Source organism: Neophocaena asiaeorientalis, unplaced genomic scaffold (assembly GCF_003031525.2).
Source record: "Neophocaena asiaeorientalis asiaeorientalis breed wild unplaced genomic scaffold, Neophocaena_asiaeorientalis_V1.1 scaffold629, whole genome shotgun sequence".
In the NCBI taxonomy this organism is placed as follows: Eukaryota; Metazoa; Chordata; class Mammalia; order Artiodactyla; family Phocoenidae; genus Neophocaena; species Neophocaena asiaeorientalis.
Genome location: NW_020175468.1, coordinates 1,944,614 through 1,969,085, shown reverse-complemented (window position 1 = coordinate 1,969,085; position 24,472 = coordinate 1,944,614). Strand labels below are relative to the sequence as shown.

Here is a 24,472-nt window from a genome sequence, read left to right as displayed (position 1 = left end):
ATATTAAAGAAACGCAGGAAATGACAACAAAGGGAAGCAGAATGCAAATTTACTACTGCAGTGTGATCTTAGCTGTGGAAAAACAGAACTACTCTGAACAAAGAGGGTTGGAAAGAAATACACCGACATGTGACTGGGGGCTGTCTTTGGCTGGTGGGAGTACAGGTGGATCGTCTCCTTGCTAATTTGCAGTAGCTTCCAAATGTTCATTCCATCTGTATAATAGACACATAATTGATAAGCTTGGTTTTTGAAAGAGACCTTCATATTACAGGGTGTAAATATACTCTGAAGAACCAGCGAACTTGTGTAGCCAGATTCTAGAATCACAGTTCGAGTGGGACAGATAGGGTGACTGAATTAAACAAACCTCCCCTAGGCTGGTGCTCAATCACACCTTGTCTTGCCCCAAAGGTGACTTGGGTATGGGGAGGGGATGGACACCACAGGCTGGGCTGAAGGAAGCAGGGGAGTCGGCATGTGTGAATAACACCATGCCAGGTCAGGACCAAAGATGTGGTCCTCTAAAGACACCCATGTCAGACTTCCCTGGTGGCACAGTGGTTAAGAATCCGCCTGCCAATGCAGGGAACATGGGTTCGAGCCCTGGTCTGGGAAGATCCCACATGCTGCAGAGCAACTAAGCCCGTGAGCCACAACTACTGAGCCTGCACTCTAGAGTCCACAAGCCACAACTACTGAGCCCATGTGCCACAATTTCTGAAGCTCGCACAACCAGGGCCCGTGCTCCGCAACAAGAGAAGCCACCACACCACAACGAAGAGTAGCCCCCGCTCGCCGCAACTAGAGAAAGCCTGTGCGCAGCAACAAAGACCCAACGCGGCCAAAAACAAATAAATAAATTTATACACACACACACACACACACACACACACACACACACATACACACACAAAATAAAGACACCCATGTCCTACTCCCTGGAACCCGGGAACATACTACCGTATGCGGCAGAAGGAATTTTCAGATGTGATTAAATTAAGGATCTTGAAACAGGGAGATAATCCTGGGTTAAACAGTGGGCCCTAAATGTCACCATGAGTGTCCTTATAAAATTGAGGCAGAAAGAGATTTGAGTAGAGAAGAGACCATCTGAAGATGGAAGCAGAGACTGGAGTAACGCATTTTTAACTTGGAGATAAGAGGAAGGTGCCATAAGCCAAGGAATGCAGGTGGCCTTTAGAAGCTGGAAAAGGCAAGGAAAAGGAATCTCCCCTGGAGTCTCCAGTAGGAACCAGCTCTCCTTGATTTCAGCCCAGTGAGAATGATTTTGGACTCTGATGTCCGTAAACACAGAGAATAAATATGCATTGTTTTAAGCTGCTAATAAGTTTGTGATAATTTGTGTGAACAGCCATATAAGACACGAATACAGTTGGGGAGTAGAAAGTGTCTGACGGATATGAAGGGGGACCCCGTGACTCCCCAGGGCTCCCTGAGACTCAGCTCCCTCATCAGGGAAGTGGGAGTGGCCCCTACAACACTGAAGTATGGCCGAGTCGGGAGGGAGGTGGGTATGGTGTTAACGACCTCGGTCGCTGCACACAGGCACACACTGCACCGTCACTCTGGCGCGAGCCCCTGGAAGCTGGTGAGGAAGGGAGGGAGGCCGGGGGTGGGTGTGAATCCAGCTGTGAAGTGCTTAGGAAAAAGACCTGGAAGTTGTGGCTGACCTCAAGTTTAACACGAACTCATGGTTAGCTGCCACTCTTCAGCGGGCCTCAGGCTGCATGACCCATTCCAGCGTCAAAATGAGAGTGGTTCTGGGGCAGCCCCGACAGCACTGTGATACGTACCCCCTCCTCAGCCAACTTCACACCTGTCCTACGAGGTCCTCGGGATGATGGCCACAGCGCACAGATGAGGGAAGAGAGGCTCAGACGGAAGTAACCCACGGTGGGCCCTAGAGCCCCGCCCCTGCACTGAAAAGCCCTCTTCATCTCTACTTCATCAAATGGGCACCCCCCGCCATCCTGGTTACAGGGCAAGCAGCCCTGCTTTGGGGGCATGGCGGCTATTCTGCACCCCAGCTTCCACCCCACACCCTCATGTGCTTATTTTCCTTCCATTTAAAAGCAGCTGCAAGACAGCTCCCTGTTTCCAGACACGAAGTTGGTCTCCGAGCACGAAGAAAAGACCTGGGCTTGAACTCTGCTCCTGCCACTCACTAGCTGTGGGGCCTGGCGCAGGTGTCTCCTGAACCGCCCTGTGCCTCAGTTTTCCCACCTGTAGTGAGGATACTCCCCTCACACGTTGAAGAATAAACACGGTCATGACAGGGGCTGCATGCCTGGCCCAGAGAAGGCATCCGCCAGTCCTGTCTCCTCTTCCCTCTGCGTAGGTAGCTGCCCCTCCACCTTCCACCGCAGACCCCTGGTTTTGTTCGGTCTCCTCCACACAGCCATGTGCTTCTGGGGAGAGGGGCCCGGGGCCGCCCGCCCTCCCGGTGTGCCTGCCTGGTCTGAGCCAGCAGACCTCAACTGGCTGCCTCCGACCCACCACCTCCTGGGACATACACTCAAAATGTAAGCTGATCAGACCACCAACATCAGTCTCTCTCCAGGGGCGGGATCATGACCTTGGCCTTTTTACAAAGCTCTTCTGGGGGCTTCTGACAAAGGCCTCTCTTCACTCTCGCCACAGCAAGTGCCTTAGCCTCTGGGACCACCGGCACCCGGCCCTGCACCAGTTCCCTTCTTGCTCGAGAGACGCTCACACCCCCCGGCTCACTGCAGAGCCACCTCGAGCTGGGTCTGCTACCAGCAGCCAGAAGCATCTGAACTGTTACACCCACGTGTCTCAGTTCTCAAGAACTCACTCGAGAGAGCTTCTGCTATTTATAAGCTGCAGCTAAAGTTTTTCAGAAAAGCATTTATAGAAAGTTCTTTGCTTTTTATACCACAAGAAAAACAATCTCCCATGGGGCCTTGTCTGGTTTAACGGTTCTGTATTTATTAAACGCCTCATCTGTTTCCAACACCTTGGATGCCAGGGACCTACTAAGGAGTGGTGAACACGTCCTGATCCAGCCCACCCTGTGTGTTACGGCTCACTTATTCCTGAGAGCAGGTCCATCTGACGAACGAGGAGAGTGAGGCCCAGGGAGATGAGCTAAACCCTGAAGGCAGCCAGAGACGCGGCAAACGTCGGGTTTTCAGTACCAGGGCTGCAGGCAGGGGCAAGGCTGGGTCACAGGTAGTAGGAGCGGATGCCTGAGCTGAGTGCTGAAGGACGAGGGGTCAGCCCGGAGACAGGGAGGAGGGTCCGGGTGGAGGCAGAGAGAGGCTGACCAGCAGGTGTGGCTCTGGGGCCTGAGTACTTGCGCGGGGCAGGGCTGAACCCTGCACATTCCAAAGAAAGGACTGGCCCTTGCCCGGCTCTGGGGAGGGAACCTCCAAGCCCTTGGAGCATCCTGCCTGACAGAGTGTCTCTAAGGTGGGCCTTGGGCCACACAGCATCAGCTTGCCCTGTGAGGGGGCTAGAGACTGAATAACGAAGGTGACACGGTGCCTGCATGACTGTAGCTAAAACCAACCTGGACAGCAAGGCTTCCCTGGTGGGCAACGTCCCGTGTGTGCTCACACTGCTGCTGGAGGATTAAGCCCTGTCTGTGTGACTCCCCTGGGAGAAGACAACTGGAAGCTTCCACCTTCCTGGACTCTGCCCCGAATACCTTCTCCCCTTACTGATTTTACCCTGTTTTGGTTTTGCTGTAATAAACCATAACTATAACAGCTTTGCTGAGTTGTGATCTGTCCTTCCAGCAAATCACAGAAGCTGAGGGTGGTCTTGGGGACCTGTGACCACATTCATGTATGGTGCCATGTGATGTGATGGGAGAAGCTGGCAGAGCCACCGATGTCACGTGAATGGCCAGACCTTATCCTGAGGGAGCCACAGAGGGACTTTAAGGCAGGGGGAGGGGGGTACTAACATGGTGGGGGATGGATTGGAGCAGTAGAGGCTGGAGGTGGGGCAGCTGGGAGGAGGCTGGGGGACAGTCTAGGCCAAGAGCCCAAGGCCTGAGCCAGGACCCTGGGGATGGAGAAGAGAGAATCCCAGGTTGGGACATGTATACATCTGCACCAAAATGAAACAAAGTGATAGTTCTTGCAGGGTCTGTCCCGGTTAACAAAGCCACTGAAGACCAGAACTTTGGGTGTTTCTCATAAAACATGGCTGAACAAATACACACTACTGTGAGCTGTGAAAAAAAGAGAAGGAAAAAAAGCCCTCTGCCCTCTGAGGGCTTTTCTACTTTTACCAAAGGGGTGAGCTTTCCCAACAGAGAAGCTGACGCTGCTTGGGGGCAAGCGGGGAGGCACAAAAACTGAAGTGGTGCCTCTCCCTGGGAAGAGGGGAGGGTGTGCCCGGGCCAGCTGCTCGGAACTGGGCAGCCGCGGCCGGGATAGTTGGTCCACGTAGGACCCAGGCCCCGAGTGAAAGGGGCTGCCTTGAGATCACTGAGGGTGTTACTGGCAGAGCCACCAGCCCCGCATTTGCCCTCATTTTCCAAACCACATCTGGCCACCTGCATGGCCCCGGGGCGCCTGGGATTCCCACCTACAGACACAACTCACCCCCAGCTTCAAGGACCAGGGTTCTCTGCCATCACCTCCACCTTCGCTCAGGTCCACCAACCTTTAGTTCTTCTCCCTCTCCAAACCCGAACTTCATCTACTTTATTCACTCTAGCATTTACTCAGCCCTACCCTGTGTACAGTGATGACAACACAGAGAGGAAAAATGGTCCATCCCCCGAGGGGGGAGTCACAGAGAGCACACAAATTCTTTGCAGTACAACAGTCATTCATACAACAGGTTTGTTTTTTTTTTTGCGGTATGCGGGCCTCTCACTGTTGTGGCCTCTCCTGTTGCGGAGCACAGGCTCCGGACGCGCAGGCTCAGCGGCCATGGCTCACGCGCCTAGCCGCTGCGCGGCATGTAGGATCATCCCGGACCGGGGCACGAACCTGCGTCCCCTGCATCGGCAGGCGGACTCTCAACCACCGGGCCACCAGGGAAGCCCCAACAGGTATTTTTGATCACCTGCTATGTACAGACGCTATTCAAGGCCCCGAAAATACGGCTGTAGGTGAGACAGAGGAGTCTCTGCTCTCGTGGAGCTACATTCCAGCGGGGGAGACAGACAGGAAAACAAGACACAACAGAGAAATTACATGGCATGTTAGAAGAGGCTCAGTGTCACGGAGAAAAGACCAAGTGGGGCAAGGGAAGGGGAAGAGGGGACGCTGCACAGGGGTGAGGGGATTAACAGAGGCGGCCAGAGGGAAGTGCATCTGAGACCAGAGGGAGGAGCCAGAACAAAGTCCTGGGGTGGGACCAGGACAGCAGGAGGCCGGTGTGGCTGGAGGGCAGGCAGGCGTGGCTGGAGGGCAGGCAGGCGGCACTGTTACTGAGCCCTGGGCTCTCCTTTCCCTCCCTCCCTACCCCAGCCCCTTTTCTTAGATACCAGGAACAGGGGTGTTTGGGAATTAATATGGGGGGACCTCAGCCTTGGACCAAGAGGAAAAGAAAGATTAAGAAGGGTATGGGGGAGGGGTTGTGTGTGGTGGACAGAATAACAGCCCTAAGACATGTCCACACCGTAATCGCAGAACCTGTGAATACGTGACCTCACATGGCAAAAAGGGACTTCACAGATGTGATTAAGGATCCTGAGATGGGGAAATGATCCTGGATTATCTGCATGGGCTTTCAATGTAATCACGAGGGTTCTTATTGGAACAGGAGGCAGAAGAGGACAGCCAGAGGGACCGTGACCATGGAAGAACGTTCCGAGAGCTGCTACACTGCTGCTCTGAAGACAGAGGAAGGGGCGATGAGCCAAGGAAAGCAGGTGGCCTCTAGGAGCTGGAAAAGGAAAAACCCAGAGTCTCCCCCAGTGTCCAGAAGGAACACAGCCCTGTGCACCCATTTCAGACTTCTAACCTCCAGAACTGTAAGAGGAAATATTTGTGTTGTCTTAAACGGCTAAGTTCGTGGTGACCTGTTACAACAGCAATAGGAAACTAATACAGGGGTGGGGGACAAAGAAAGAACAGGACGGAACTCAATACAGAGAAATGGATGGGAAACACATCCTGGAGTTGGGGTTGAGAAAGGGGCAGGAGTGAGGGGCGACGGGGCCAGGGCAGGCCTGCCTCTGTGCGTCGGGGCGCGATCACGGGACCCTAGCAGCTGCGGAGCTACTGGGGAAAGAACAGCTGTGATCCTGAAAATCCAGACATCCCCGGCCACTGGGGTGACCTCATTGGGGTGTGGATGTGTGTGAAACCCAGCAACAACAGGCCGTGTATGACGGAGGGGAGGGACAGGGTGGCCTGGGAGCACCAAGGAGGGCTTGTGGTTGTGATGGTGTCAGCCCCACAGGGCAGGATTTCCCTGTTTTGTTAATGGCTGTACCCCCAGCACGCAAAGCAGTGCCTGGCATGCAGCAGGCGCCCAATAAATAACTGTGGCTGACCGATGGCCTGAGAACCGATACTAACTACATTTACTGAGTGCCACCTATGTAAGCGGTACCCGGCCAGGAGCACTAGGGAGCAAGCAGCACACTAAACTCTTCCTGGATGGGAAACAAGCTCAGAGAGTTAATGTGACTTCTTCAAGGTCACACAGCAGCGAACACTAGTCCCAAGAAAGGAATCGAGCTCCTTCTGGGGCAGCGGAGGGGGAGATGTCAGAATTAAGTCTTAATGGAGGAGTGGGGTGCTCTGGGCAGACATGTGGCTGAGCAGCCAAGGGAGTGACACACCTCCAGGGCAGCTTCTGCACAGCTACGGCTGAAGCAGCAGGCTGACGGGGAGTGGGGTCGAGGGCCGGGTCACAGAAGCAGACGACTGGCAGCCAGTCCACCCACCGGACATAAAGCCGGGACCCCGCTTCCCTCCCATCCCCACTATGGCCCTTCACCTTCTCACCTCAGAAGTGACTCTCCCACCATGAGGCTCATCCCCCGGGGCAGAGGCAGCTGCCCCACATCCACCCGCTTCCTTCATAACAGAAACTCTGTTTCATCTGGGGCAGCAACGAGTCCAGCCAAAGGACTCCATGTCCCACAGCTCCTTAATGGGGCCCAGGTCTGTCTAGTCCACTGATGGGCCGGGAGGAGGGCCGCAGGCCTGCAGCGGTCACGAGAAGTCCAGCCCATGCACTTCCGTGAGCTCTGCGGACAGAGGACTTTGCCCAACCTCTTCTGCCAGTCGCCCGGCAGGACACAGCCCAGCAACGAGAAGTGGGCGCTGCAGCCTGTCAGCCCGAGCGCCCACTCCTCCACTCCTAGCCCTGGGATCTTAGTTCTAAATTCATCCCCCGGGCCTCAGTTTCCTCATCTGAAAAAAGGGGATGACGGCTCCAGAATCATACGGTCTCTGTGAAGATAAAATGGTCTAATCCGTGTCAAGCACTTAGCACCATGTCTGGTGTATTCTCGGGACCCAGGAAATGTTATTAATGCGGTTCTGGGAAGTGACGGGAGCAACCGCTCCCAGCATTCTGCCCACAGCCACCTGGTGGCTGCCAACAACGCTGAGCCCAGACAGTACCCAGGAAGGACAGGAACTGTCTGTACCAACTACGTTTTCCCTTTGGAATTAGCTATTTATTTAAGACTTGGAGGAAGTGTGGCCATGGGCTCAGAGAGACCAGAGGAGGGGAGAAGACATGGGAGAGACAAGGCAGGAAATCAGAGACTGAGGGAACCGCTGCCCCTGGTCGTCATCAGCCCAGCCCAGCGCTGCTGAACGCGGCCCTGCCTGGGGAAATGTGATGCCCGTTGAGGCTTAAAGGCCCGGCCCGGCCCAGCCGGTACCTTTGCTGTGTCAGTGCAGGAACTCCCTGTCCCCCACCATCATCTCCTCTAGGTTGTCTCACCAACATGTGAGACCCTGACTCTTGCTTCTTAAATCTGTCTTGAATCGGATCCCCTACTCTCCTTTGAGTCAAAGAAAACCCCTCTAAACCTCAGGGAACGGATAAGCCCAGAGAGCCTGCCCTTCAAGAATGGAAATCAGGGCTTCCCTGGTGGTGCAGTGGTTGAGAGTCCACCTGCCGATGCAGGGGACACGGGTTCGTGCCCCGGTCCGGGAAGAGCCCACATGCCGCAGAGCGGCTGGGCCCGTGAGCCATGGCCGCTGAGCCTGCGTGTCCAGAGCCTGTGCACCTCAACGGGAGAGGCCACAAGAGTGAGAGGCCCGCGTACCGCAAAAAAAAAAAAAAAGAGTGGAAATCAACTGATCAGCGACGAGCAGCTTGCCAACCAGACCTTAGACAAGGCAGAGTCTCAGGCTCCAGAGCAGCGAGGAGGCCAGTGTGGCCAGACCAGTGTGCAGTGTGAAGCCACGATAGAGTTCTGAAGTTCCAGGATCTGATTTACGTTTTGAAAGACTCACCCAGGTTGCTGGGAGGTGGGGTAGGGCAAGACGCCAGCAGTCGCCTGGCGGGGGCTGGTGGTGACCTGGGCCAGTCTGTCTGGCTCTTACACAACTACCCTGCCTGGTGGGCCCGGCCAACCCCAGGTGCAGGAAACGGAGCCCCAGAGAGGGGCAGAGAGGCTTTTCTAAGCCCGTCTGCAGCAGGGAAACCTCAGTGCTCCCCTCCATGTAAAGGCCATCTCTCTTCCACAGCACAAGGCATCCCCAACTGGGAGGGTGGGACAGAGACCAGGTAGATGCAGTTTTCAACTGCCCTCTCACCTCCTTAAGCTGCCTGGGGTTCTGGTCCTAATTTCCTCGGGCCTGTTCCTCCCTGTGGACGGGCACACTGCAGGCTTCTCACCTTCCCAGGTATCAATATAACAAACCCATGTTAAGCATTAGAGACCTGTCTGGACAGACAAACAGGAGATGTGTCTGTCTGTCTGCTGTGGGGAGGGAAAAGGATATGGAAAGCCTCACTGCCTGTCCTGGTCACATGAACTGATCCCTAAATGTTCCTGCATACTAACTGCCCAAGAGACAGTGTCACAAGTGTTCCATTTCCCAACCCACCCAATGACATACTGGTCATTTTTTAAAATGAAAATTAAATTCTTTTTGTGAAAAGATAGTTTGTTCACATGGTTCTATGTTCCAAAGGTACAAGAGGGAATTCCATGGTCTCTGTGATCCTCCCCTGCTCCGCACAGCTATCTTTCTTACCTGGAGACAAGCTTTTAAGTTTCTTGTGCCTCTTTCCAGAGATTTTCTTTTTTTCTTTATAAAATAAATAAATAAATAAATAAATTTATCTTTTGGCTGTGTTGGGTCTTCATTGCTGCGTGTGGGTTTTCTCTAGTTGCAGTGAGCTGGGACTACTCTCTGTTGCGGTGCGTGGGCTTCTCATTGCTGTGGCTTCTCTTGTTGCAGAGCAAGGGCTCTAGGTGAACAGGCTCAGTAGTTGTGGCTCGCAGGCTCTAGAGCGCAGGCTCAGTAGCTGTGGCACATGGGCTTAGTAGCTCCGCGGCCTGTGGGGTCTTCCCAGACCAGGGCTTGAACCCGTGTCCCCTGCACTGGCAGGCGGATTCTTAACCACTGTGCCACCGGGGAAGTCCCTTTCCAGAGATCTTTTTCAATGCGTTTAAGTAAATGCAGTTTGCAATCTCCCCGTTGTACACAAAAGGCTGCATGTGCCAGGAGCACTATTCTGCACTCTTCTTTCTTCACTGACTATACTGTAGAAGTCATTTTAAGTACACTTATCGTCCTCATTGGATGGAGGAGGAAATGCTCTCACAGGGGAACTGCCTTGCACCCCTCAGCTGTTTGCTCCTCGGGGTTGCCTCCAGCTGGTACCTAAATATTTCTTGGACTCAGAGGTTCTCAGCCATCCCTCTTCTTCCTTCCTTCACTGGAAAATACTCTCTCTACCCCAAGAACTCACCTCACGGCTAACGAGCAATTACATTCTTCTTCTCACTCCTGAGGTCCAAACCTGCACCTGAAGGAGCTCAGGTGGTGGGACAAACAGCAAATTTCCCCACGGGGAAAACGAATCAGGTTAGACGTGTGTGGAAAAGTCAGGAAACAACCAGAGGAGTAGATTTTTAAGGAAGATTCTAGAACCACTCTTAATATAAAATAATAGGACTGGACGAGCTCTGAGGATTACTCAGGTACTGGATCCCTTACCTTTTTTGCCAAAAACTGTTCTGTTTCCTTCTCTTGTGCTGAAAGATATTTTCCCCCCCTCTACCTAACCGCATTTTGTGTGTGTGTGTGTGTGTGTGTGTATGGCCGTGCTGCATGTGGGATCTTAGTTCTCTGACCAGGGATGGAACCCGTGCCCCCTGCAGTGAAAGCCCAGCAGAGTCTTTTCCACTGGACCACCAAGGAAGTCCCCCTAACAGCATTTTTAACATTTAAATTTTAACTACACAATCAATACATCAGTCCTCTCTTTAAAATATTGTTTTGGCCACCACCAACAAAGCTAAGCATCCCCTGATCACTATCCTTGATCCTGGTCCCCACACCCATGAGGCAGCCCAGTTAAAAGTCGCTGTGTATCTGTTATCTACGTGCTTATGTGTACGTTCATAGCCAGAGGAAATGATTTTATACATATGTTTTCTCTACTACACAGGGGATCATACTGCATGTGTCACTCCACAATTTGTAGCGTTTTCAACAGGTTTTCCTCTCCTTCTAGCTGCTGTAAATCAGTCCGCAGTGTGACTAGACCACATTTAATTTATCCGTGCCTCTACTGATGGACATTTAGAATGCTCCTGATTTTTTCTTTATTATAAACAATACTGCAACAAGCATACTCACTCATGCTTTCTCGGGCACAGGCACAGACACTCTTCCAGGGCAGATCCCAGAAGAACTGCTGGCCACAGGTACTTGCATTCTGGTTTTGCTAGGGACAACCAAACTGCCCTCCAACTTGCCTGTATGTGCTTTTATTCTAACTGGCGGTGACTGAGGCAACCATTTCCCTACAACCTGCCAGCACCTGAAATTAGGAAAGTATTGCCAACCTGATATATGAACTGCATTAAAAAAAAATAATGATAAAAGCACCAACCATTCAGCGCCACTGTATGCCAGCACGTGTTGGGTAATTCACAAACATACCTCATTCATTCAGTCAACAAACATCCACTGAGACTTAGGACAGGACAGGCCTTGGGCTGGGCAAACAAAGACAATATGGCATGGCCACCCGTCCTCAAAAACCCAGTGTTATAAATGTGATGAAGAAAAAGCTACCCGAATTGAAAACAGGTAGTCAGACAAAAACTTGTGCACAAACATTCACAGCAGCATTATTCCCAACAGCCGAAAGATGCCCCCATCTCTAAGCAGCCTTTGCCTCCATCACTCCACTCCAGCCCTACAGGCCTTCCTGCTGTTCTGCACACACGCCTAAAGCACTCCTGTCTCAGGGTCTTTGCACTTGCTGTTTTCTCTCTCTGGAACACTCTGATGGCCCCACAGCTCACTCCCTTACCTCCTTCAGGTCTTTGTTAAAATGTCACCTACTCAGTGAGGTCTTCCCCAGCTATCCTTAGGACCCAGCATCATCTGAAATACAGTATATTCCATTTACAGACCTCGTTTGTTGTCTGTCTCTCCATTAGAACAACGGATCCATGAAGGGCAGGATTTTGGTCCATGATCTCCACTGCTGTACCCCAATATCTGTGACAGTTGCTGGTCACTGGGGGCACTCAGCAAATGCTTGTTAACCCAGGTTGCTTTGTGCCAGGTACTATTCTACGTGCTTTCCATGTACTAACTGGTTTAGTTCTCACTGCTTCTACCACAGGGTAGGTACCATTAGCATCTCCCTTTTAGAGTTAAGTAACTTGCTCAAGTCAACATAAATGTCAAAGTCAGGATATGACAAGGTTCCTGCCCTTAAATAATTCAGAGTTTACTGAGGGTAACAAAGAGATAAATTGTTGGACAACAGGTAGACACTGTGAAAAGAGCTTTGGTTAGAACCTACTGGAAGCCCAGGGGAGGGGCAAGGACACTGTCATAGAGAAGGAAGGGATGTTTAAGCCTGTTTTGAAGGATGTGGAGGAGTCAGTCAAGGTGGGAAGGGGTTAGAGCAATGGCTCATTCCAGGCAAAAGCTCAGATGGGCAAGGGCTGCCTTGAAGAACAGTGTTAAATGTGTGAAAGTGTGTGAAAACCACAAGATGCCAAAGAAGATACACAAATGGGTGATAAGCATGGGAAAAGCACTGTTAGCTGTCGGGAAATGCAAATCAAAACCACAATGAGATACCAGTTCACTGGTGCCACTAGGATTACAATAACAAAAAAGGTGGACAGTATCAAGCGCTGGTTGGGATGTGGAGAAACTCGAACCCTCATCGCTAGTGGGAACGTAAGATCGTGCAGCCACTGTGGAGAACAGTACGGCAGTTCCTCAAAAGGTTAAACACAGTTACCCAATGATCCAGCAATTCTACTCCTAGGTATCTCCCAAGAGAAATGAAAACATCTGTCCATACAAAACTAGTACACACATACTCCGTAACAGCCAAAAAGTAGAAACAACCCAAACGTCCATCAATTGATGAATGGATAAAATGAAATGTTATGCAGCTTTAAAAAGGAATAAAGGGCTTCTAAAAAAAAAAAAAAAAAAAAAAAAAAAGGAATAAAGTATTGACATATGCTACAAAACAAATGAACCTAGAAAACCAGACACAAAGGGCCACCTATTGTATGATTCCATTCATATGAAATGTCCAGAATAGGCAAATCTACAGAGAGAGAAAGCAGGTTAGTGGTTGCCGAGGGATGGGAGCATGGAGAATGACCACTAAGAGGTATGGGGTTTCTCTCTGGAGTGATAAATATGTTCTAAAATTAGACTGTGGTAATGAGTACACAACTCTGAATGTATAAAAAACACTGAATTGTACACTTGAATAAATGGATGTGAATCATGCTTTTTTTTTTTTTTTTTGCAGTATTTCAATAAAGCCATTAAACAAACCAACCAAGCATGGGATGCCAGGGAGGGGCTGAGAAGGCAGGTGCTGGGCAGAGCTATTTCTAAAGATAGGCTCACACTTTCTTGTGGGGATGAGTACAGCTGATTGAGAATGGGCTGGGGAGGAGACTGTAGTTGAAATGCTCCAGTCAGCTGAGGCCAACAAGGGGCTCCAGTGGAAACGCAGCTTGGCACAGATACACCACAGATACAAGACTCAGTGAGGGGCTAAAGCACCAGGGCCAAGGGACTTTAAGAGCACCACAGGTGGACACGTGTGAGTGTGTGTGTGTGTGTAGACAGAACCACACACACCTGTGCTCCCTCCCCAGCCTCTCTTGCAATCAACACCAGTGTCCCAGTGGAGAGGCAGTGATGTCAGTGGGGGAGGGAGGCAAAGGTCCAGGTTGTGGCAGAGGCAGTTGCCATGGAGATGGTTTCTCTGGGAACCAGGTGAAAACCACCAGAGGTGGGGGGCAGGGTGGCTTTGATTCTGAGATTAGAACCAATCACAGCCCCTACCTATCCCTGGGTATCAACCACCGCACTAACACTTCTGGACATTTATTATGTGCTGTGCCCTGTTTGTAGTGCTTTACCTGTACTGACTACAACCCAAAGAGGCAGGAACTACCAGCGTTCCCATTTTACAGATGAGCAAACTGAAGCCAAGAGAACTTCAGTAACTTGCCCAAAGTCACCCAGGTGGTTAGGACTGACCGAGGCTGTCTGGCCCCAGAGCTAAGCTGGGGCATCAGGAGCCTCTCCAGTGTGACCCTTTTCACCACGACGCCCCCCCATTGCGTGCCATGTCCAGCACCCCCTTCCTGTTCCCTAATGACATCCCAGGTCACCTCTGTCACCTTCCAGACTAGTTTAGTGGTTCAGGTTTCACTCTCAAATCCAACTCGGTGCCGTCTGCTTTCCCTCACTGCAGGCTGAACTCCTGACGGCTTGGAGTGAAGCGGGGGCCTCAGATGCCCTTTCCTGCCCTGCGTCCCCCCGGCCCCCGCCGGAATCTGTTCCTGCTCTGGGTGGGGGCGGGCAGGAGAAGAAGGGCAAAGGGCTACTGAACAAACCTAACAGCTCTGAGGTCTGGGGCCCTGCTGGCTGCTGGCCCTCAAAGCCCCCCCTGGGGAAGTCCTGGGGGACCTCTCAGGCCTGTGAGGTGTTCCTGTTATGGTCCCCTGCCTCTGCCTCAAACCCCCTCTCTCTTGCTCCCTTGGCTCCCCCTATGACTGGCCATCCCAGTGGGTGCCAACTGCGTTCATTCAGGCCTTGCTACTTTCCTTTGTGCCCAAGCAAACCTGGGGGTATGGTGCATCCAAGGCCCACCTCAAGGCAGGGGTGCAGGCTGCGCTGCAGCTGCCCTCCACCTGCCATCCCCCATTGGGCACGAGGAGCAGGTTTGCTGTGAGAAAGGGAAGAGTGGCCCTGTACTCTCCTGCTGGGCATAAACAACTGAACAGAACACATCAGGCAAGGCCACCCTGATTGTGATGGATCTTGACACGTCTCAACACAGACAGAAACACACTGTCCGAAGCACAAAAATGACCAAACATCACTCTCCTGGCTCAGAGCTGACGGCTGCTTCTTAACTAAGCACAGCGTCAGCTCCACTGACAAAGGACGCTGGTCACAGCCTTGCCCCTGCTCCCTGCCGGCCTCCAATCCAGAGCAAAACCCCTCTTCCCTGAACCCTCCCCACTCACCTAACCCAGCCCAGCCCCTAAAAGTCCCCTCTGACACCCCCTTCCTGAGATGCCCCATGGGCCCCCAAGGTGGCTGGCCCCACAGCTGCGACAAGCAAGAAACCCAAATGGTTTGACTACATGTACTGGTGGTCCTGGGGGCATGGATGGCTGATGAAGGACACCAGCCCCCCTTCAGCAGGAACCCAACCTTCCCGGATGATTCCCTAGATACCCCCTTCCCTGCTCCCCACAAACAATGCCCTCCCCAACCGCTCATAGGCTGGGCAGAGTCTAAGTGAGACCGGCACCCTTTCAAGCTGGGTCAGTCCGGCGGGGGGTGGGGGGAACAGCTCAGGGGTATGTGTGGCCCTGCACCGAGAAGTCCTCAGTTCCTTTAGTTCTCTGCTCTGGGCAGAGGATGACAGATGTGGGGTTGGGAGCAGGGGGGTAGGAATCACCGCACACAAAGGTCAGGGAGGGCCCTCGGCCCCAGCCTATCCACACTCGAGGTTTGCTGAGGTTTCTCTGAGTGACTCACCAACCTTTTAAAACTTGGATCTCATGGAAAAGTCTGGATTTCTCACTTCTATGAAACCCGAAGCTCTGCGCTGCCAGGCCGGCACTGTTGCAGGGCACACGGGCCGGCCCTGAGCAGCACCGTGCCTGCAGGGACAGCTCGCTGGCAGAGCCAGGCATCGTTCTAGGCCTTTTCACACGTTATCTCTGGTCCTCACCACTGCCCTCTGCTATTGTCCCTGCTCTTCTGATGTAGCACGTGCGGGCACAGCACCTTGCTGAAGCCCACACGGTGATAAGTGATGTGTCCTGAGCTCCAGGACACCATGCTGTCAATTACCTTCAGTTTACCCTGTCCACTCCCTGTGGGCACATGAGGGAGGGGTATGCCAGGGCTGGCGCTAGCCTTTAGCTCCCAGATGAGGAAACAGAGGTCCCGAGAGGGGAGGCGTGGCAGGATGGATGACGCTCCCAAACACGTCCACATCTTAGTGCTCAGAATCTGTGAACGCTACCCTATAGGCAAAAGGGACTTTACAGATGTCGTTAAATTACGGATCTTGAGATGGAGACACTATACTGGATTTTTGGGGTGTGCCCTACCGTAATCACAAGGGTCTTTATAAGAGGGAGGGCAAGAGTATCAAAGGAGGAGATAGGGGACATGATAATGGAAGCAGAGGTAGAAGTGATTCAAGGAAGGGGCCACGAGCCAAGGAATGCAGGCAGCCTCTCGAAGCTGGAAAAGGCCAGGGAATGGATTCTCCCCTAGAGCCTCGAGAAGGACCCCTTTTAGACTTCTCGTCTCCAGAACTGAAAGGGAATAAGTGCATGTTGTTTTAAGCCACTAAGTCTGCGGCAATTTGTTACAGTGGCCACAGGAAATGAAAACAGAAGATGACCATCGAGCGTGCTGGAGCTGGTGCAGCAGTATGGGGCCTCGCCAGGCTCTGAGAGCTGTGGTTGCCTCTGCTGAGGAAGATGTAGCGGGAGCAAGGGGAGGGAAGGGACTCTGGAGGACTCTGAGCCACTGGGCCACGTGGCAGACCTGTGTTCTGTGTGCCTGGCCCCTGCACTGCCCTTTCCCCAGCTGAACTGGCCTTGGCCTTCCTGCCCTTGTTTGCCAAGACGCCCACCCCCAACCTCCGCCCTCCTGGCCTGCATGACGCAGACACCTGCCCTAGTGCCCCTTCAGAGGCCACAGGACTGAATTCCCCAGTCTCTGTGCCTGAGCAACTCATTTAAAAATAAACTGATGCGGGACTTCCCTGGTGGCCCAGCAGTTGGGACTCCGTGCTTCCACTCCACGGGTTTGATCCCTGGTTGGGGAATTGAGATCCCCGCATGCCCCACAGCACAGCCAAAAAAAAAGAACTGATGCCTAGTGAGGCTACAGCACAGGGCTGGGGGCTGTGAGGAATGATTCTTGGGAATGACGAGGGTCCTGACTTACCCTCTAAGTGCTCAGGGAAACAGTCACATACACAGACATCTGCCTTCGAGGCGGCTCTGAAAGCAGAACAAAGTGGGGTACGAATACGAAGAGAAACAAACATGGGTTGACCTTGAGTTCCTACTAAGTGCTGGGCTTTACCTACATCATTTCATATAATCCCCTCAGCACCTAAGCCTTAAAGAGAAATAATTAATGCTCATAATTAGGCAGGCTCTGTTCTAGGAATTTTACATACATTTACCTATTTAATCCTCACAATAATCCTAGGAGGTGGGTCATCTTATCCCCATTTTATGGATGAGGAAACTGAATCACAGAGAGAAGATGTCACTTGCCGAGGGTCAAATAAGCGGTGTTGGGATGTGAACCTAGCAGGCTGGCTCCAGAGTCAAGGCTCTGAGCCACTTTTCATTTGATTTTAGCCAAAAGGTTGAGAAACGATCTGGGCCACTTTTCAGAAGGCAGCTGAGGCCAAGGCAGAGTAAGGGCCTCGTGTGCACCCTTGGCCAGGACTAGGTGGTATGGGCTTGGGATTGAAACCTGGGTCCATCTGATGGAAAACTCGGTGCCTCTTCCATCACTGCAGGCCCGTCACCTTGACTGGGAGACCAGTTCGGGGTTCTGCGATAGGACAGGTGAGGAGGGCCTCCTCTGGGACAGGGGATGGGGAGGGGCAGGTCACAATCAATAGAATTTGGCAATTGTGAGTAGCAGCAGACCCGAGGTGAAGGTCCAGGTTTGGTGGCCTCCCAGCAGGCTACATCCTGAGCTGGGGGTCAGGGACCCCACACATCTGAGAGAGGACAGGCTCTCCCTGGGACCAGCAGGGCCTTGGAAGCTATATGGCGGAGGCCCGGGCTCTAACCAGCAGTGTGACTGTACACGACACCTTGCCCCCTGCAAGCTGAGCGGGTCAGCCTCTGTGATCTGAGTCTGTTCTTGGTAGTTCTTGGCATCGAGCCTGATTCTCAGGGTTCTGCACAGGTTGCTCTCCCTCCCCTTCCCCAAACCCCTCCCTTGCTGTGCTGGAGCCTCTCTGCAATCCAGGGCTTCACTAACCAGGAACGGTTGCCGGGTGCGCAGGGGGGCCCCCAGAGAATCCCCCCACTCCCCCTCCCTGTCAAACAGCCAGGGTGATGCAACCTGCCTGCAATTTTGCCACCTCACTCCCCAAACCTGGCTCCTCCGCACTGAAAAAGAGTCCCCAGCAGCCCCACCCATGCTCCCAGCCCCAGATCAGGAGTTGAAGGGCCTGGGGCAGCTGGACCCCAGAGGACTTTGTGAAGTTGGGGGAGACCCAGGCATCTGAGTCCTGGATGGGCAACAGGTCCAGAGGTGGGTGTGGGGAGAAGGCTCAGGGTGCCAAGACCTGGGCTAACAGGCACCACTGATGGCCCACCGCCCATAAATTCGAATATGCCCTGAAGGGCTAGGGAGCTCAGTGTGCAAGCTGGCACCAGTTCTGCAGGACTGAGTCAGGCCGCGTGGGTGGGGTAACTGGCACCAGAACTCAACTCTATGGGACCCATCAGATGGAGAGAGAAAAAGGCACAAGGGGCTGGGACAGGGGGATCAGGGTCTTCTCAGTCAGCAAACGCCGCAATCTACAAGCAGCAAGATTCCCACACTAAGTTCATTTCCAGGTATTAAAAAATATCCTACCTGGTCATCCTCTCAAAACCCCACAATCCCCGTCTGAGACAAAACCAAATGGAGGGACATTCCATAGAATACCCAACTTGCACTCTTCAAAACTGTCAGGGTCATGAGAGACAAGGAAAGTCTAAAAAGCCTTTGCAGAGCAGAGGTGGCTCAAGAGACGGACGACTAAAGTGTAAGACGGCATCCTGGAGGGGATCCTGGAACAATGGAAGGGCGTTAATGAACAACTGGTGAAATCAGAAGACAAGGTGGAGTCTAGGTAATAGAAACGTACTGATGTTGGCTCCTGAGTTGTGACAAATGTACGAGCATAATGCAAGATGTCCAGTGACAGAGACTGGATGAGGGGTATAAGGGGACTCTCTGCACTGTCTTTGCAGTACATCTACAATTATTCCAAAATAAAAAGTTTATTTAAAGAAAAATACCTAGTCCACCGGTTATAATCTAGAAGGTCTTTTCGAAGAAGACTGGGGAGTGATTGTGCCCCCTCACTGCCAGCGGCCTGTCCAACAGACTCCCCTAATCCCACCTGCTATCGCTCAAATATCTATACTGAGGAGTGGAAGTCAGTCCTTCTTACTTAGAAGAACTTTAAAAGCACTACTGCTTAGCAATGGAGATAAAACATATCCAACTCAATAAGAGTAATAATAAAACCCCCTTATGTAGCACCTACTGTGTGCCAGGCACTAGTCTAAGCGCACTTGACCTGGATTAACTCATTTAATCCTCAAAACAGTACTAAGAAGCAGGTACTATTAACGGCCACGTACCTCAGTACGTTTCTGTTAACTCAACTCCATGCTTTATTCTGGCACTGTTAATGGTAACCGAGGCACAGGGAAGGGAAATTGCCAGTAAGCTAGTAAGTGGGGTGTACTCAGCGTTTGAACCCAACAACTTGGCTCCAGAGACTGTGCTCTTAACCACTACTCTATGCTGCCTTGGTAATAACACAGCCCCTATAGGGCAAGAGCTGGCAGAGTAGACAGTTAAGTATCATAAGGGAACATGGTCAGATCCCAGGAAAGACTTCCTGTATGCAACAGCAGCCTGTACGAGGGATAAAATGTACAATACGATAAATATAATTAACTCTGCTATATGTTGTATATGAAAGTTGGTAAGAGTATAAATCCTGAAGTTCTCATCACAAGGAAAAACGTATGCATTTCCTCTATTTCTTTTTTTTTTTTTTTTGTTGGGGGTAGGAGTTTATTAATTAATTCGTTTATTCTTGCTGTATTGGGTCTTCGTTTCTGTGCAAGGGCTTTCTCTAGTTACGGCAAGCAGGCACCACTCTTCATCGCGGTGCGCGGGCCTCTCACTGTCGCGGCCTCTCCTGTTGCGGAGCACAGGATCCAGACGCGCAGGCGCAGTAGGCGTGGCTCACAGGCCTCGGTGCTCCGCGGCATGTGGGATCCTCCCAGACCAGGGCTCGAACCCGTGTCCCCTGCATTAGCAGGCAGGTTCTCAACCACTGCGCCACCAGGGAAGCCCTCCTCTATTTCTTTAGTGTTGCAATTGCAGGAAGTGACGGATGTTCACTAAACTTATTGTGGTAATCCATTCACGAGGTATGTAAGTCAAATCATTATGTCGTACACCTTAAACTTATACAGTGCTACACGTCAATTATATCTCAATAAAACCGGGAGAAAAAAAGAGCACATGCATTTGGAAGGAAAAAAAAAAAGCCTGTGTGTATTCACTCCCAGCTAACTCTCAAGATCAGGGTCCCCCACCTTCTCTGGATCTTGATTCAGTCTCATAAGCACCACAAAAGTGATGAAAAGCTGAACTCCAGGTGTAATGTCCTGATGTGGATGAATGCAGGATGGGAAAAGGAGGGAAGACCCACATCCACTTGGGGCTGGTGGAGGGTCCAGTGCAGGGGGAGGGGATGGCTAGGAAGCCCGATCTCTTTTAGCGATGCAAGTACAGATCTCCCTCTTTCTGGCAGAGTGTGAAGACTGATCTAGTGGCGGGGGTGGGGGCGCAGCCGAGGTAGAGGATCCTTCGAAAGGAAGTCTAGGGGAGGGTCAGGGACAGAAGAATGAACCAACGGGCCTGAAAGAAGTGCTAAGGATATGGGCTGAGAAGAGGTGGGCAGGGGATGGAGAAAAGATAAGACTGAGGGCGATGACCGACTCCCTGCATCAAGATGGGGCTGAGCGTCCATCATTTGAATGGGAGCGGGCAGGGATGGCTGGAAATCACCTTGGAGGAGTGAAGGAAACACAAGAACGACCTATTAGCAAGTGTTGCATGGTTAAGTGTCTGGGGCTCCGGCCACGGGGGTCGGAAGGGTTGACGCGGGGCTCAGAGTTCCCTCCTACTGATCATAAAAGACGCTGAGCGAGCATGTAGGAGGTGGGATCTGGGTTTCACAGGAATGGACTTATTTCTCACAAACGACCCCACCAGGTACACTTGATTATTCTCCTTACTTTACAAATAATCCCCTATCTGAGAGGCTAGAGAATTTATTTGTCCAAGGCCACCCTCGCCGGTCTCTGATTTGAACGGAGCGTGCTCTGTGACTCACGCCAGACTCTAAGCCACAAAAAGTGTTCTCAGAGTGGGACGGCGATTAAGGATAAAGAGCTCAACATGTGGCTGACCGGAAATTCGCGAAGCAGGGGAAAAGAAAGGCGAAACGAACTAGTGCGGGTCTCAGGGAAGAGGAAGGGCCGAGTCACCAAATCAGAGGGAGCAGAGAGCCGGACCGCGGACCCCAGAGTCAGAGGGAAAGAAGGGTCGGCACCCCCGAGGCTGGGAGGAAAGCGGAGCTAGATCTACAGGTCAGAGAAAGGAGAGGCCTGAATTCCCGGGGTGGGAAGGATGAGGGGGCCGGATCCCGGGATCCCCGAGGGCGGGCGGTGAGGCCCGCCTCACGGTTGAGGCCGCGCGGGGCGGGGCGCGGAAGGATCCGGGCAGGCCGTGCTGCGCCACCTCCGGTATATCTGTCCCCAGTCCACGGGGTCACCTCATTCCCCACCCTCAGATCATGATTTCTCCTCACACTACCGCGACGCCACCTCAGCCCGCGTAGCCCCGGCCATGGCTCTGTAGCCGCGACCCCTCTGTGCCCCCGGCCAGTCTCCGCGCTCACCGCGCCTGCGCCCTCCGCTCCTACCTTCTTTCTTCAGCCGAGGCCGCCGCCGCCTCTCCTTTGCGCAGCCATGGAGTGAGTAACCGCTCGCCTCTCCCTCTCCAACGGCCTTTCCCGCCCTTTCGAAGCTCGCGGCCCTCACGACCGAGTCTGGGGCGTAGGGAGACGAGACTGAGGAATCACGGTCGCGCAGGCGCAGAAGAGGGAAGACGGGTCGTTCGCGCGCGCTGTGGAGCATGCGCACTCGGCCCGATAGGGGGGAGGGTGCGTTCTTCCAGACAACGTTGGTGTTTAAAGACAGCACATGTGCGTTTGCGCCTGCGCACTAGTTCCCAGAGAGGGTGGTGGTTCGCCCCCGCCCTGAATGAGTCTGCGAGCGATTGCTCATGCGCATCTGTCCACCAGCGGTAGTATTTCTATGCAAAGGGCGGGCAGTAAGCAGCCGCACATGCGCACTGACCCCCAGGAGGGCGGAGGCCTGAGGGAGCAATGGGGCCGCTACGGCGGTGGAGCATGCGCCTTAGCCCTCGGCGAGAGGGCCGCGTGTGGATGGCGGAGAGTGAGGAGCTGTTCTCCGCCTGCAGCCTCCACCCGCCCGCCTCCACTTTGCTCAGGCGCAAAGCACATCTTCCCTCCGTTTCATTCAGGCACCTCCGGGGGGCGGGGGGGGGGCTGGTTTAGATTGACAGGGGAGAAGGCGGGACTTAGAAACGACCCGTTTAAGGGGATGGAGCTAGGATAAGAGGCGTCGCGGGGAGTGGGGCTTGGGGGGGTAACCCACGGTGAGAAGGGGCGGGACTAAGAAAACCGTTAGCTGAGGGGATGGTGTTTCTATCTGAGAAAGAGGCGAGGCCTCTGGGGAATCGTCGGGGAGGGGTGGAGCTAAAATAAACCGTGGGGGCGGGATTTGGAGGGACAGTGGCAATCACCGCAAAATTCAAAGGGAAGGGTGGGATTCGAACGGATGACATTGATGAAGGGGCGGGACAGGGGGAGTTCCCCTGGGAAGAGATTTGAGATGGACTCTAGGGAGGAGGTGGGGCCTAAAGGATGTATTTTAGAGGAAGAGGTGTGGCTGCAAGAAAATTCCCCTGGGATTGAGTGGTTTTTTTTTAATGAAACGGAATATTATGCGGTAGGTGGGAGGGACTTAAGGAAATTCCCCTGGGAGACCATAGGTTTCTGTACTGGAAGGATTGGGTCTGGGGAATTCTGAAGAAAAGTAAATCGGGCGTAAAGAGAATTCCCTTGGGAATGGGTGGGGCTCAGATTTGGGGAAAGAAAGGGCAGATTTAGAATTCTGAAAGGGCAAGGAATCCCGGGGCCCTGGGGGTATGGCTTGGTTTCCCCGTGGCTTTGGCAGTAGGTGAGGCTGGCCCCTGACCCACTCACTTTTGTGTCACACTCGTAGGTACTCCGCTTTTGCCTTGGTGCCTGTCTTCGTCCAGCTGAGTAACCGCCAGAGCCTCCTGCCACTTGTTGGTGCAGCCTTCTCCATTGCCATCCGTGCCCAACGCCCGTGCTGCAGCCATGTCACTCCTGGCGACCCTGGGGCTGGAGCTGGACAGGACCCTGCTCCCAGCTAGCGGGCTGGGCTGGCTCGTAGACTATGGGAAACTCCCCCTGGCCCCTGCCCCCCTGGGCCCCTATGAGGTCCTTGGGGGAGCCCTAGAGGGCGGGCTTCCAGCGGGGGGAGAGCCCCTGGCAGGTAAGGGCAGGCAAAGAATGGAGGTGGGGTGAGCTGGGCTGTGGGGGGCAGGGGAGAAGAATTCATTCATTCACTTTTCATTCATTCAATAAGTATTTATTGAGCATGTATAATATGTCAGGCACTGTCTTAGGTGCTGGGGATACAGCTGGAAACAAGACTGACATGATCCCTGCCCTCTTGGAGCTCACACTTTACTGGGGAGACAGACAAGAGACATATTAAACCATGATGCATGGGGATAAGTGGGAAACACTTAGTAGCTGAGCTTAAAAATGACAAGGGGGATTTTCCTGGTGGCGCAGTGGTTAAGACTCCCAATGCAGGGGGCCCAGGTTCGATCCCTGGTCAGGGAACTAGATCCCACACGCATGCCGCAACTAAGAGTCCGCATGCTGCAACTAAGGAGCCTGCCTGCCTCAACTAAGACCCGGCGCAACTAAATAAATAAAAATAAATAAATATATAAATAAATATATTTTTTAAAAATGACAACAAGGACACGTTTAGAGCGGGGAGCCAGGAAACCCTCTCCAAGTCAGTAACATTTTGGCTGAGACCTAAAGAATGGTAAGGAATGAGCCATGAAAAGGGAAGAACTGGGCTTCCCTGGTGGTGCAGTGGTTGAGAGTCCGCCTGCCGATGCAGGGGACACAGGTTCGTGCCCCGGTCCGGGAAGATCTCACATGCCGTGGAGCGGCTGGGCCCGTGTACTGCAAAAAAAAAAAAAAAGGGAAGAGCTTTTCAGGTGGAGGAAACAACATAGGCAGAGCTCTTGAGGCAGGAAGTGTTTTATTCATTAGTGTATCCCAAATGCTTGGTACATAGTGGGTTTTCGATAATTAATTAAAGATGAAACAGGGTGTGTTTATGTGTGATTTAGTTTGCCGTTTACGAGTAAACTAGAGGGTAAATCAAGAAACCACAGATGTAGGCTAATCGGTAAAGAGGATGTTAGAATGGTTGAAGAAATGGCTGGTTGACTGTTTTGTTGTTTGGGTCATTGGTTGGTTGACTGGTTCATTGACTGTTTGGCTAATTGGTCGGTCAGTTGGCTGGTCTGTTGGTCTGTTGACTGGTTTGATGATTCCTTGATTGGTTGATTGACTGATTGGCTGGTTGGTGGTTTTACTCAACGAATGGGACGAATGAAGTAGTCGTGAGTGGGACCTGGTTGGGTGGAGGCTTAGGAACTCAAGGAGCTTTCTGTCTCTCTCCAATCCTCCAGGCGACGGCTTCTCTGACTGGATGACCGAGAGGGTGGACTTTACAGCCCTCCTCCCTCTGGAGCCCCCCTTGCCCTCAGGTTCCCTCCCCCCACCTTCCCCTCCCCCA

At 52.7% G+C, this 24,472-nt stretch overlaps 1 protein-coding gene and 1 long non-coding RNA gene across 3 annotated transcripts in view; one reads left to right on the top strand and one right to left on the bottom strand.

Annotated features, from left to right (window-relative positions):
• The window catches only part of NUP62 (nucleoporin 62), a 26,608-nt gene extending 5,022 nt beyond the window's left edge, over positions 1–21,586 (bottom strand). Inside the window, exon 1 of one of the 2 annotated variants that reach the window (XM_024768656.1) lies at positions 21,454–21,586. The gene's annotated coding sequence lies outside the window, so the exon portion shown is untranslated. Of the gene's footprint in view, positions 1–6,965; positions 8,068–21,453 lie in introns of those variants that run through there. The other variant, XM_024768657.1, reaches the window with a different exon arrangement.
• LOC112415584 (uncharacterized) lies at positions 19,831–24,472 on the top strand. The gene is made up of 3 exons (XR_003006328.1): positions 19,831–21,504; positions 22,841–23,137; positions 24,366–24,472. It is a non-coding gene; the product is annotated as an uncharacterized LOC112415584 (long non-coding RNA).